Raw genomic sequence first — 15,304 nt, 5'->3', positions numbered from 1 at the left:
TATTGAGAACAGAAATCAAGAGCCATGTAGGCGACAGAATAGCTAAGGTTCCTATAGGAAAGTGCTGTCTCTTTTGCAACTTATGGCCCTTTTTCTGCTGAGTTCTGGAACTCTGAAATTGCTTGGTTTCATTCTACCTTTCCCTTTCTTCTCTCCTTAACAACCGTGGCTATTGACTTCTTTTAGAATTCCTTAATAATTTTCTTCTTGGTAAGATTTTTATTCTAATAATAAGAGCTTCTTTGTGGTTTTTTGTTTTTTGGGTTTTTTTTAATAGATCTTTATTCGAGTATAATTGCTTCACAGTACTGTGTTAGTTTCTGTTGCACAACAAAGCGAATCAGCCATATGTGGTTTTAAGTGGAGACCGGGTGGAAAAAAACAGCTCAGAATGGACAATTTTATATTCGTAATGAGTGTTAGATAAAAGCAACGCGTCACCCAGGAGGTTTTAAGTTTAAACAGTGCTCTGTAAAAAATGTCGTCTGTCAAAAAGATGCCAAAATACTTTACGATTTCTAGTCTACACACCCAAATATTGGGAAAAGCCCTGTCAATATCGAGTGCTCTCTTTATAGTTTTAATAGGAAAGCCTTCACAGTCTGTGAAAAATTTGTATGAAACCATTGATCAACAGACAACCAGTTTAATCTGATTGTTTTATGATGGTATTAGCACATGGTTAAGGGGACCAGATGGGTCAACAAAGAAGTAGATAATTATGTGGCAAAGAATGAATTCTGTCAATCAGGTTTTTCTTGCAGCACAGAAAATACATTAACAATCCCTCCACCCCCAGTGTCAAAGGCTTGACATTACTCCTGTTTTTCAACATGAATCTGCCATCATTTAATAGCTTTGGGGTTTGGGCTCAATTAGCTTCAATCTTTGTGGTATGAGCCTGAAACCTCAGCTGAGGCAATCACAATAAATATTTGGTAGACTCCAGAAGAATAATTGTATTCCCCAGCCACAAGCAATTAAGCACTAGATGTATTCCTTGTAAACCTTTGCAAATGCAATGGAAAAACATGTTTTGAAAAACAAATAATTAAATGGCTTTTTTCCTTCAGTGGCATTTAGGTAAAGGAAATGAAAGCTTGTTGTTTTACCTAGGAGGGAAAGATATATTCTGCTATAAAAATTATAATGGTTTGTATATAACCTACTGATAATCTTTTAGAAATCATGGAGAATGGGGTAGATGCCAGGAAACAGATGGGCAAAGTTCCCAAAATTCAGAAAGAGAAAAAGAATGGTTGTACAAACTGCCTGGGGAAAAGCTTAGTTTCAATTTCCTCTTATCTTCTGAATGCATTAATAAGAATATTAGATTTAGAAGTATTGTCCAATCTTCTCCCAACATAATAATCTCTTCTACACCATCCAAAAAAATACCCATTATCCACATAGAAAAAAATGACAACAAATATATTTTAAGTTGTGTGAAGTCATCAGGGCCTTATAAAATGGGAAGGCTTGGGCATTTATCTAATGAAAGAGAAGTTTTGTCACACTGTTGAAATTTTTATATATGGATTAAAAATAGAAGAGGAACAGAACATTTAAAGAAATCCTTTCATACCCTTTTAATCTTTACAATAGTCCTGTGTAATGGATACTTTATAGCATAAAGTGAAAAACCTGAGACTTCAAGAGATTATGTAATTCATCCAAGGTCACTGAAATAGCAAGTGGTGAAAAATGGATCATTTTGATTTCATTTTTTTCTCCTAGAGCTCTATACTGATGTTTTCCCCACCACACTGTACTCAGCCCTGTGCCTAATGCAATAAAGGTACAAATATGACATGTCTTCTACATGAATAATTCCTATAATAGAGAGCTCATTATGTACGATTTTACAACTTTGCATTCATTTTTCTTTTGCTTTTCTGTGTACTCTTTCCAGTCTCCTTTCGTGGCCCTTTGTCTTCAAGCTGTTCCACAGGTGTCTTCCTTCCTTAGTGCCCTTTCAAGCAACATACACTTCCTGGAATATCTTGGTACACGTGTGGCTTCACCTAACACCTGTATACATTTAAACCTTAGGGCCCAGATTGCTCTCCTTAGACTCATGTATCAAATGATACAGAATCACTTGGGCATCATACTGGATCATGAAATGCAATCATTCAGCCTGTATCCTTCCTACAAACAACTTCCCCAACTCCAAATGTGTTACTCTTTTTGTATTGCCCTCTGCATCTCTGCCCACCCATGCCCTCAAGTCAGAAATACCGTGGTTATTTGTCACTCCTGCCTGCCTTTGCTCCCCACATCCCCTTAATCATTCAATCCTGTCTCTTGTTGCTGAAGATGTTCACATATCTTCCCTTCTCTCCACTTCCCCTTCCCCTTAATTCAAACCAACCACACAGTTTGCAATAATTACTGCTCAGCCTCAGAAATGATCTCTAATTCTGGAAGGGCATCCTCCCTCTGTTGGTCAGAATGGTTTATATAAAATATTTATCTTACCATGTCACTTCCCTGCCTCAACATTCTCAGCCTTTCTGTGTCTTCGGAACAAAAGAAAACGTCTCAGCATGGCATAAAAGAACACTCATTCTTCTGATTGAGCCACTTCTTTCCCCTCCCCTCTGTACTAGCCATTGGGTGTAGATCAGGGAGAGGATGTCCTACTGGCTGAGTATCAGAGGTTCCTCGCAATGAATGTGTAGCTGAACCCACTGGAAAATCAAATAAACAAAATTAGACCTCTGAGTCTTATCCTAGACTGACAGAATTAAAGCACCCGGTCTCTGAGTCTGTGATTTTAACAAGTGTCCTGGGTGTTTCTGGTACAAATTTGCATGGGGGAGCCACAGCTGCAATGGATAAGGAAGTAGGAGCATGTGTCCCTCTGTCCATGACCTTAGGCTGTGTCAGGGAAGTTAACATGAACATACTTGCGACAACTAGGACACAAGATAAGGCAGACACTAAGAGACCTGAGGTTATAAAGAGTAGATAGAAATTTTGCTGTCGGAAATCAAAGGTGTTTAGAGAGTACCAGGAGCCACTCTTTGTCACGGAAGTCTTTCTGAAAATTAGGTCTTGGCTCAGCTTCTTTCTGCTGCATTCTCTGCTCCGACTTGAGTAGGAGAATATGTCTTCAATAGGATTGTCCTTTTACTATGGTACTTACAGCTTACAAAATTGTACTCAGCTCCTCAAGCAACAGACCTATTCAGATATTCAAAAATAATTTGTTAACAGATAAGTGAGACTTGGTGGCCACAAGGAACCGCTGGCAGGAGGATATCAGGGTGATATGTGTGGGGGAGGTGTCTGTTTCTTGCAATGCTGGCTTTCAGAGGTGGCATGAGGATGAGTAAGCCTTCCAGCCTCATCAGTTCTCCTGTGGTCCTCCGCACACACTACGTTGTTCTCAGCTCCGCATTCTCGGTCAAGCATGTGTGTATTCCCCTATGCATGGCCCTAAATCTTACCTATCATTCAAGCTGTACCTTGAAAACCTCTGTCTGTGCCAGATTAGACGAATCTCTTGAGGATCTGAACAAGTGATCACTGGCATTCATCGTCCTCGTCATCATTCTCTCTTCCTCTTAACATTCACTAAGCACTTACTTTGTAACGAGCATTGGGCTAATAAACAAAATATCTAATTTAATTCTCATTCATTCCACGAATTCAATAGTGTTTTTATCTTCTTTTTACAGATGAAGGCTTAAAGAAATATGCTAAGTTATCCACAATTACACAGCCAGTAACTGGCACAGTAAGGGTTGGAATCCAAGTCTTGATGATTATTCCAGGACAGAATATTGCTACCTTTAGCTCCTTTGCAGTTATTTCATATATGTCAGCTTGTTCTCCCTCCCCCAGATCACTGTAAGGTCCCTGGAGAAAATCCTTGAATAGGAGTCAGCATGATGATGACTTTTCCTCGATTTGCTCTCTATATTTTTGTCTACCTCCGTATCCCAGGAGGCCGGCTTCTGTGAACTGCATCATGCAGATCTCCCTTGACCCTGGCTTTCCTTCTGGTTGGGTCTGGCCATTGGGAATTAGGAAAATGGAGATAAAAAAATGGAGGAGAGAGAGGCCAGGGTATTTATTCCATGCTTCATCTCTGCTTTGGGCCACCTTTGTCATCACTGAATCTTTCAACTACTGAAATTTTGAGCTGGTGTCCCTCCTCCATGGTTTCATTTCTCAGTGGTAACTAGTACTTTATTTTTTCCCCTTGCTCCCTTGGCCCTCCAAGCAGTAGCAGCAGGAAACTACCTGTTAGAGCTAGCATACTTGAGTCTACACTCAGCTCTGCCACCAACAAGCCCAGCTTTTTCTTACAGTTCCAAGTATATAAATCCAATTCCATAACTAGATCATTTTTGCCTGGATATCCCTCAGAAGTCTTAAACATTTCCAAACTTGAAGGTATATGTTTCCACAAATTGTTTTTCACCCTATGTGTTCTATGCTGGTGACTGAGTCACTCCAGCTAGAAACCTGAAAGTCATTTTAATGTCCTCTTTCTCCTTCTATTTCGCTGCAGCCACTGTCACAACGTTCCTTAGCCTTGATCCTTAAAATTGCTCAAATCCACCTCCTCCTCTCTCTTCCCTTGATGCCACTGCTTCTGTTTAGACTCTCATTGTCTATCATTTGGACAATTAAATTTCAACAGCTTCTTAATTGGTTTCTTGAAGGCTGATCTTACACATCAACACTGCTGCCAGAGTGAACTTTCTTTTTAATTTAAAAAGTAAGGAGACGCTTGTTGGGAAAATTTAAATAATATGATACTTAATAAAGTTCAGTCCTCCCTCATCACTGCAAAACCACTTCCTGGTGATAACTACTGAGTCCATTTTGAATATCCTCATTTTTCCATGCAAATAAACCATATACCAAAACACACATAGAGGTTTGTTTATATCAATCATATAATAGTATGCATGCAGTTTAACAATTTAGAATACCATAAGTAAGTTATCTTTTAAAAACTAAAATCGAATACTATCTCCTCTCCCCCTTAAAACTCTTCTATGGGTTCATTATCATTTTTAATATTAAGTCCAGGTGCTTTTATATGGTAGCCCAAGACCCTCTGTGATGAACCCCTTGTCCCATTCTCCACCCTCATCTCTTTCTATTCTCCTTTTAATCCTGTGGTCCAGCCAGATTGAAGTGCTAACTGCTCCCTAAAACACCTGAGTGTTTCATGCCCTCATTCCTTTGTATGTATGTCAACATTTATACAAATTTCAGAACGTGTCTTTCTTTGCCTAGTAGATTTTAAGTCCCTCAAGGAAAGAGCCATGGCATGGAGGCCAGTTAAAAATATAAGCTGGCCGTTGAAATATACAGAAAGTATAAAAACTCTCTGAATACCAAATTAATTTTTATTGGCATCATATATTTCTTATGTTTCCCAGTTTTGAGCCATAAACTAGTTAGTGGCAGTAAGCTAAACAATCTTTAAATTTGGAACAGTGTGTCTCTGAATGTCATGCTCATAACAGATTTTAGATAGTAATTTTCTATAACCTAGGTGCCAAAAAGTAAAACAAATGAGGATATTTAGTAATACTTCATGTATTACTTAAAATTCTGTGGTATGAAATAGTTTTTAGGCTTAGAAATCTTGATATTGAGCTCTGTTTTGTCTTGAAAATAATGTAGCTGGTCTGTTAAGTCTGAATCTTGCCACTTATATTGGAAGTGCTGGAAAACTAGTTTGGTTAAACTCTGTAGCACTCGCACCTTACTAATTGTGAGAATACCTGTTGGGGTGCTATGATGATATTTTAAATTATTTTTATAAATTTAAATTTCTAATTTTACAAGGGGCTATGTCTGATTTCATTTTTAGAGTAAAAAACATGAGAGTCATTAATATTTGAACACAGGCTAATAGCAGGCCTAATTGATACCTACAGTTGAGTTCTCTAAGTGAAGACTGACCAGTAGATACTTTTAGAAACCCTCTAGGAATCTCTGGTTGAGAAAAGGAGTAGAATAAATATCACTTCCAAATACTAAAGATCATTAGGGAGAATTCAAAGTGCATACAGTCCGTTTTCTAGAATGTTTTATAGCAATAATACTCTAAAAGCCTTCTTACCAAGTGAGACTTTCTTTAGTAAGATGCATTAATCAGATCTTGGTATACCCAAGATACGTTTCTCTTGTTTGTCTTGTTTGGCAAATGGACAGAGTTGATAAGACTACTGCTATTGCACTGTCCAGTCTTGAGAGCGTCAGAGACTTTCTCCAGGGCTCACAATGGCTATCAAATTGGAGCTGAAAATAACCCTGAAGAATTAGCTTCTGAGCTGTGGTGAAAATTGTATACTGTCTGCTCAGACTCTTGCAGATTTTTTTCCCTTTTATTTTGCACCGTCCTAAGTCCATATTGTGCTAAGGGATATAGGGGTAACAAAATGGTGGATAAATTATGCTGACCAGGTAGCACTGAATCTTAAAGGGTGAGTGGACTCTCACCTCACAGAGAAAGGTGTAGGAGAATCCTTCTAGACAGCAGAAACAGCACAACTGAAGGCAGAGTGGTAGAGAATCTGCTGGTGTGATCACCACCTTACCTGTTAAGAGCAAGGAACATGGCAACAAAGATGAGGAGACTTGGATGTTGTCCTATTGTGCCATTAACTAATTAGGTAATCCCAGTTCCCTGGGGCTTGGTATATGGGTGAACTGTGTATGTGTATGTATATGCATATGTATATGCATTAGAGTTTGGAATTAAGGAGTTAAAACATTCTACCTCTAAGGCTCTTCTAGCTGTCACTTCTAGAAGTAATAAGAACTTCTTAGTTCATATTACATGAACTAAGATATGTTGAGGATCTCATAGAATTGTTGGTGACCATGATAATGGCTCATATAAATCATTAACAGTTAACAATTCTGCCTGAAGAGAGGAGGGGTCCCAGGGGCCCTATGGGAAAAAGTGCCTAGTGGGCCATAACACCTCCAATTTCAAAAGAACATACAGTACTCAGTGTTTTCTGCTCAACAGGGCTGGTAACTTTTTTTGGTGTCCATGTGCTGGTTGCTTCCCCCTGGAGACCCTATGTGCTTTTTCTGTATGATATGATTCCATATGGACTCTGAAGTTAGGGAGGATGAGGTGAAGAAAGGGAAATTTGGAAGTCCTAGATTATTTTATCTAGGCCTGGCCTTGATTGCTTTGTATATTATCAATACAGAACACCCTTCGCCAAAAGAAGATAAATCAAAGAAGGCTCTGGGATAGTGCTCTCAAATTCTATCCATGACCCTCTCCTGTTCAAAACTTTTATCAGTGTCTTATAAACCTCTGTAGAAGGTATGTTTGTTATACTTCAGGTTACTCAGATCCCTTACTCAGTAATTCCAGATGAGTAAGTGATGGCTTGATAGTAGTTAATTAAAAGGTTATAAGGGAAAGGGATGATTAAAAAGATAAATTGCAACATACCTGTGGTCTTCAAATATTTGTGGAGTTGCCATAGAGGGGTCAACTTGTTCTGGTTTACTGCAGAAGGCAGAAACAAGACAAATATGAGAAAGTTTTAAGTGATATATAGATTCAATATGACAAAAAATAGTTCATCAATTTGAGCTATTCATAGGTGGATAAAGATATCTTTGAAATGATAAAATTAGGAATACTTGAAATAGCCATATTGAAGCCAGATGCCCAACAGTCAGGAATGCTATATGACAATTTTCTTAGCTACATAAAACTTTAGTGTATAAAATCTTTCCAGTGTTGAAATTCTATCACTTTTTTTAACATCAATAAGGGTGAGACAATCAATACATGTGTTTTGAGTTAGGATATATTTCATAATTTACCCAGAAGGGGACTTGGTTTGTAATAACTGATCTACAAATTCATGTATCCCTTTGTGATGATGGTATGGATGCTGTCAGCTACTGTAAGAAAAAATTACATCCATTATAATTTGGTTAGATTAAGTTGGGTAAGATCAAGAAACTAGAGCAGTGGTTCCCAAGTTTGGTCCCAAGATAGTGCTGGCTGATGCATTAGCATTATCTGAGGATTTAAATAAAAATACTGAAAAATACTGATTCATAGGACTTACCTCTTGAAAATTTAATTTATAGATTGGTGTAGGGGTCTGGGAATATGTATTTAAGTTCCCTAGGTTATTCAGTGGGCATACGATTGGGACTTGAGTTCTATAGAATTAAGTTGTTTCTCTGCTTCTAGGGGTATTTCATTCTTTCAGGTTTGTTTTCTTCTTCATTTCATAGAAAATCTCCAGGCCCGTCTCAACTGAGCAAAGCAAAAGGTGGTTTCTCCATGCAGTCGTACACATGTGTATAGAGGGAAACATACGCTCACTGGAGTTACAAGCAATGGTGGCAGAAGCAACCATACCAGCTCCAGAATTTGAGTTGAGAAAAAAGTCACAAAGCAGGAGAATCAGAACCTGCTGTGACCCCCCAGACTCCTCTTCTCGTCACCATTTCCTCAGCATGTTGGGATAGGCAAAGGAACTCCCTTGGTTGCAGACATAGGGATATTGGAAGCCATCTGTCTAGTCTAGTATCTTCTTCCAGCAAAAGTTTCTAGGAATCAATTCAAAATGACCACAGTTGGGCAGATGAGCCTAAGTTGCACTAGTGGTCCCTTAATGTTGGGGCTCTTGTGGCATCTGGCTATGACTGAGTTCCGAGCTGCCCAAGGCAGCATTGCAAGGATGAGCTTCTGAAGGGGGCCCTGGCAAGATTCCCTCTCAGAAGAGGTGATCATCAGACCCCCAGGTCCATGCAGAGAGTCCTTAGCAGAGTGAATACCGGCTCTTCATGGAGTCCTCTTCTCGAGCTTCCTTCCTCATCCTGCCCTCTCGGCAAACATTGGCCAGGTTCACCGTGCATGCCGTCTTTCCATCACAGTGTCTTTTCTCCGGATGGCTTTTTTTTTTTTTTTAACAGGTTGAGGTAACTACATAGCCATTTTTGTCTGGGGATAAGTGTCCTGGACTATTTTCAGTTCAGTCCATTTCTCTCTCTTCCTATAATTGTCACACTCTTTAATGAGGCTTGAAACACTCAATTACCTGACCTCTGTCTCAAAGACTTTGATTTTCGATGCCTGACAAGACAGTGTGAACCCCCTAAGAATGAAAGGTAGAATTCTGCTGACCCCTCCTCACCCCCAAGTAATATTTTGTCTCCTAGCTCTATCGCTGCTATTACATTTTCTTCAGCTGATAACCCTCTCCTTGAATCCTGATTGTAGCCCACAGTCAATTCCAAAGTTTTAGTTAACTGATCTGTTTGTGAGGGTGAATCAAAGCCCTTCGGTAGTTCTGGCAACCTGAACTTCTATGATCTCTTTCTGTGTGTGTATGTGTGTGTGTGCGTGTGTGTGTGAGTGTGTGTGTGTGTGTGTATTTTCCATTTTACATAATTCTAGTGCCTAGAACAAAGCTTTACACATAGAAAGGGCTTAGCTAATAAGCCTTTTACCTTAGAATGGATGAATAAACAAGCTATCTGGGATACTGTCAAGAGACAGACTAGAATTCAAAGAAATTTGGGGGCACAAGTATACATGCACTGTCCATTTTTATGGTGTAACCCTGTTAGCCCGGAGATCTATTCATTGATCACTTTTAAATATGTTGGACATTAACTATAGGGTCATCATATTCATATGTGATCTTTTCAGGTCTTTTATTAAGAACAATTTACTCTTGTATTTAATTCATATAATCTTAGATATCTTTTTTCTTTTTCATTTTGCAATACAGTAGCATATTTTAAATGACCAAGAGGGAGTAGAGAGGCTTACCCTACCTACCAAGAAGCCTCTTCAAGGTATCACTATTTTATAGCATATATGAAACTTATATTTATGAAACTACAAGCCAGGGAATTAAAGGATGCATTTAAAACAATTTTTGTCAAAATCATCACAACTTTTAAAAGTGCTGGTGTTTCACTTATGTGAAAAAATAAGTCATCCTCATATATATCAGATAAATGAAGTATTGCTATAATAAGTAACATTTATTCCCCGCTACTGTGCCATGTATTGTGGGTGGATACATAGAAAATAAAATTAAGGTCTTGGCTTTTGACGAGATCGTAAAATATAGTAAAGCCTTGATTAACCATGCTCCAACTTCTAAAAATCATAATTAACTGTTTTTTCTCTTTTACTTCCTTTCAAGAGAAAGAGATGGGTCACATGAAAATTAATTGGTACCATGCATTTAGATTTAAAAAGAAGGGAAAAGGAAAAGCAACAGTCCCTCTTGATTTCTTGAGATTGCCATGGACTCGGCTCTCAACCTGTCCAGTTTCCTGTCATTTCTCTTTCTCCATCTCCGGTGTGAGGCAATAAAACATGACGTTCAAAGGAATGATAAACCTAAGGATCTCTGGCTTCCTAGACCACCAAGAAAGGATTCAGTGCCCGTCACTAGCCTGTCCGTTGAGATGGAAGTGTGGGCTTAATTATTACTTGAAAGATTTTCGGTGTCAAGCATTGAACTTGTTAACTCTGAGTTGAGTGGAAAATTCAGTTTATCAGAAACCCTGCTTCCTAAATACCGACACAGGCCCCCAATTCCCTAAGTGTTTTAGTCCAGTGTGATTTGCTGCACGCAATCGTAGGATTTGCATACGCAATGCTACGATCAATTCCCAACACACTAGGGGGAATTTTAGCCCTACTACTCTCAATCCCAATCCTAATATTCATCCCAATACTCCGCACATCTAAGCAACGAAGCATAATATTCCGACACTTCAGCCAACTTCTATTCTGAGTATTAGTCGCAGACCTATTAACCCCAACGTGAATCGGAGGCCAACTCGCATCCATCCTATATTTTCTTCTAATCCTAGTATAGGGATGCAGGGTATGCAGATATTAGATATCCGTGTGGCCAGCAGTGCCCACACCTTCATCGAGCGGAGAGAGACACAGGGAGACGGCAGCAGTGTGTGGGTTAGGGTGTGTGGATACCACTTGGTAAAGCTTTGAATACGTTTCACCTCTGCAAATGAGAAAAATCGTATTTCAACCTCTGTCGTCTGTAGCAAAAGAAATATTTTAACTTGGAAAAAAGGAATCCCAAGGAGCAACTTGTTTAGTCCACTTGCTGTGGCCCGAGCAGGATGTACATTTTCCTCACTCAACGCCAGTACAGATGCATCCTTGCTTCCCCGCAGCTCTCTGAATCTTACCCTTCCTTCAAGGTCAAGGTCAAGTTCTGAGTTCCCCCTATCTTTAGCCTCCCTAACCTGTACACAATGCTGTATGTATTAGCACTATCTTCATCATCTTTGATTCACGTCTGGAGCAGAGGCTGTGGCTTTTCTTTCTCAGGACAGCTTTAAAAATGGCATAGAGCCAACTGTCCATAAAATGGTTTAAATGGGACCCTACCCAGAGGCAGCTGACATTGCACGCTCCCCCTCCCCAGCCTCCTCTGGCCTAATGAGCCCTTGATTATTGTTTGGCATTATTAAATGTCAACAATAGGATGGCTCCCCTCTGGGAGCTCAATGAGAATGGCGAGAAATATAAGATTAGAATTGAGGAACCGCACAAAATAGCTTTTATTTATTGGCAAAGGGAAGAAAAAGCTACTAAACACCATCCGATGTTCCTCTTTATCATTGCTTGTCGACCTCTCCTTTTTCCTCCTTGAGGGCAGCAGTTCTGCCTCTGCACAATGTAACATGATACTGCGACACATTTTATTTCAATAATGATATTAATAATGGAGTTAGAAAAACACTTATTTGCCAATCATTTAAACGGAAATTGAAGCTGGGTGGTTTCCTGCCCACACTCCTTTGTCACGACTTCCTCTGACTTTGAGGCTGGAGATGGCGAATCCAGCCCTCCGGGTGCTTCTCTGGGGAGGTACTTGTGTTTACTGAGTGCTTCCTATGTGCCAGGCCTGGAGGCAAGTTATCACACTCTCCGCCTCACCCGGTTCTCATCATCACCCGTGGAGTAGGTATCCTTGATCACGTTTCATAGATGAGAGAACAGAATGACAGTAGTGAAGTGACTGACCCAAAGTCCCAGGGCTAGTGGTGAGGGGTGGAGCTGGAATTCAAGCCCAGGGCAACTGCTGGGCTCCAAGGCCTTCTGTTTGGCACAGACCGTGGGATGTGATGGGAAGAGAGGATGGAGCCCAAGGGCATTAAGGGCAGGGACTGTCTGTCAGCATCTTTGTACTGTTTGGGGATTCCTTCCTCTACTCTCAGAAGACTGAGAGGCCCTGGACATTTTTCATAAAGATGGAGAGTCAATCCAGGTTACTGGCTCTTCTCTCTACATGGAGATCTGAGGTTTTAGAGAAGGACCAATACTGCCTCAGGGTTCCAGCGACGTGTCCTCCCACTCACACGCTACCACTGGCTGTCCAGAGGTCCTGCTTCTTCACATGTGAAATGGGGCCACCAGCCTGTGTCCTTCTCACCCCACGGGGTTACAGTGAGTCACACACATGGAGTAAAATGGAACACGTGGGTTCCGTTGGGATGACTTTTGAGACAACTTCCAGCCCTGTGATTCTATATTAGAGATGCATTTCAAAAATACTTTGAAAAGCATAAATCTCTTTATAAATGTAAGGGATTATTAAGAGCAGGGAGGTGTGATACCAGCAAAGCATGTAGAGGCGTCAGATATAACTCCGCGATTTTCTGCTTCATCTGCCTCTTGCAAAAGATTTGGGAAATACAGGAGAGGTTTTCTCCTTTCCATTTCTACGGAGCATGTTGTTTTTCTCTTATAGGAGCCTACAACTGGTAGGGGAAGATTTGAGTAGCTCTTGGACATGAAACAGGGTACAATCTGGATCCACCATCCCTCAGTGAGATAAATCCTGTGTCCTATTTTCATGCTCTCCATTTGCACTGTCCTGGCACATCACATCCAACAATTTCATTTATTAAACAAACATTTAAGAGTGCCTCACAGAATCATGCGATAACAAAAAGTTGCCTTAACTCATTTCTAGCTTTTTCTAGAAGTAACTGGCCACATTTTCTAGACATCAAAGTTATTTGGACATTTGCTTTTTAACAAGTTGGTGTTACTGTGTTGTGCTATGGTAAATACAGTAATTCCAAGAGGTTACATTTGTGTGAAATAACCTGGTGTATATTTCTTTGCACCCAAACAGTGGCCATAAAATATCCAGTGTGATTCATAAGATGAGAATTCATCTTTCTCTTTTTCTTACTTTTTTCATGTATTTACAGTGAACAATTAGAATAAGTAGGAAGCAGAAACCAATGTTATCACTTCTGTAATGTGCAGTGGATCCAGTGCTGTTCCAAGGCCATGAAATAGGGACATTCAAACAGCCATTTCTCATCTCAAATAAATAGAGTTAAGGAATGCCTGACACCCTGTTTTTTTCTTCCTAACTTGTACTTTTGGTGGCCCATCCTCAGGGAGGAAAGAAGCCCCATGTTCAAGTTACAATGCTGTTACTTGGAAGTGGGCAAAGCAAAGATGGTCTTACTATTTCAACACCTCCCTTGGATATCGTCCCCTTTCATCCTTGGATCCAGAAGGCCTGTCCCAAGTTTAGTGGTGGTAGAGCCAGCCCCATGGGGTCATGGGGGCCTATCATACAGATCTCAGTAATTGACAAATGCTACAAATCAGGTTCCTCTCATTTCCCCTAAAGAGCTGGAAGTTAAACATTTACCAGCATACCACCATACAAGTCATGTCCAGCTGAGCTTTACAGAACTGAGACTTCCCATGTGTGTGGAACCTGCCCCTGGAAGGCCACTCCTTGTATGTTCCCTCCAGACGTGGCCTTTCTAGGTGATGCTTCAATGATTATTTCTCTTATTATTTTGTAAAAGAAACACAGGTTTTGGGATTCATACAGAGCTGTATTCAAATTGCTGCTTACTAGCTATAGAATTAGAAGTTATTTACTCTTTGATGTTCTTAACAGTAAAATAGGGTAATAATTTTACAATACCTTTCATATAGGCGGGTTGAGAGGACTGGATACCTAAAACCCAGGCCAGCTAACACTACGAAGTGTTAATTCTCTTCCCCAGTCCTCCAGGGGAGGTGGGAGGCAACATTAGATTTTCTTTGAATCTTCACTTATCCTTTTTTTTTTTTAATTGAAGTCTAGTTGATTTACAATGTTGTGTTAGTTTCTGCTGTACAGCAAAGTGAATCAGTTATACATATACATATATCCACTCTTTTTAAGATTCTTTTCCCATATAGGCCATTACAGAGTATTGAGTAGAGTTCCCTGTGCTATACAGAAGCTCCTTATTACTTATCTATTTTATATATAGTAGTGTGTATATGTTAATCCCAGTCTCCCAATTTATCCCTCTTCCCCCTTACACCCTGGTAACCATAAGTTTGTTTTCTACATCTGTAACTCTGTTTCTGTTTTATAGATAAGTTCATATGTTCACATTGTAAAATGAAATAATTTGACTATTTCTATGTTTTATAATGAAAAAAGAATAAGTGTTGAAGATAATTATTGTTATAGTTGTTCTATTATTAGTTGTTAACCTCTTATTGTGCCTAGTTTATAAATTAAACTTTATCAAATGTATGTATGTATAGAAAAAAAACATAGTGTATTTAGGGTTTGGTACTATCCCTGGTTTCAGACATCCATGGAGGGTCTTAGAACATATCCCCTACAGATAAGGAGGGACTATTGTATAGTACAAATGATGCCCAAGATCTTTACTATTCTGTTACGTGCTACTCAGTACTGTTTCTTCAATCTCTAAAAGTCAAAGATAAAGAAAACACTGAGTCACCATTTTCTGCATTTATGCATGACTGTGTTCCATCCCAGTGAATTTTATTCATCACCTCATGATTTGTCAATAGCTCCCAAGACAGCACAGTCTCATGGGAGATCTTGATGACCTATCATTTGTACTCTTTTTTTTCTAGCTATAGTCAAATAGAAATACTTGCCAACATGGCCATTTGGAAAATAATTCATGTCACTATAGTACTTTTCTAACAAATGTTGATTTACCACTGTATTTAATCAGGTAGAGTTAAGGCCTCATTATGCCATAAAGCATCTGTAGTAAGGAGTTACCTTTCACTATTCAAAACAATGTATTCCAAGTTATGGGAACAATTTGTGTTATGATACTCAACTATAATCCCCCAGGGATATCTGGGCAGTTGCTAATGGGTTAACTACCTTTTCAGAATCCTCTAGAGAGAAAAGTCTTCTATGATATATGACTTAAAATATCCCTTATATATGCCCTTATGGTCTACAGGTTTAAATACTAAAATTTA

At 39.4% G+C, this 15,304-nt stretch overlaps 1 pseudogene; it reads right to left on the bottom strand.

The window, feature by feature from the left end:
• LOC131742789 (phosphatidylinositide phosphatase SAC2-like) overlaps positions 1 to 8,843 on the bottom strand; it is a 61,014-nt pseudogene extending 52,171 nt beyond the window's left edge.
• Between the last annotated feature and the right edge of the window lie 6,461 nt (positions 8,844 to 15,304).

The sequence above is a fragment of the Kogia breviceps genome, chromosome 15 (assembly GCF_026419965.1).
Source record: "Kogia breviceps isolate mKogBre1 chromosome 15, mKogBre1 haplotype 1, whole genome shotgun sequence".
Classification (NCBI taxonomy): Eukaryota; Metazoa; Chordata; class Mammalia; order Artiodactyla; family Physeteridae; genus Kogia; species Kogia breviceps.
This window is presented reverse-complemented; position numbering and strand designations above follow the sequence as displayed.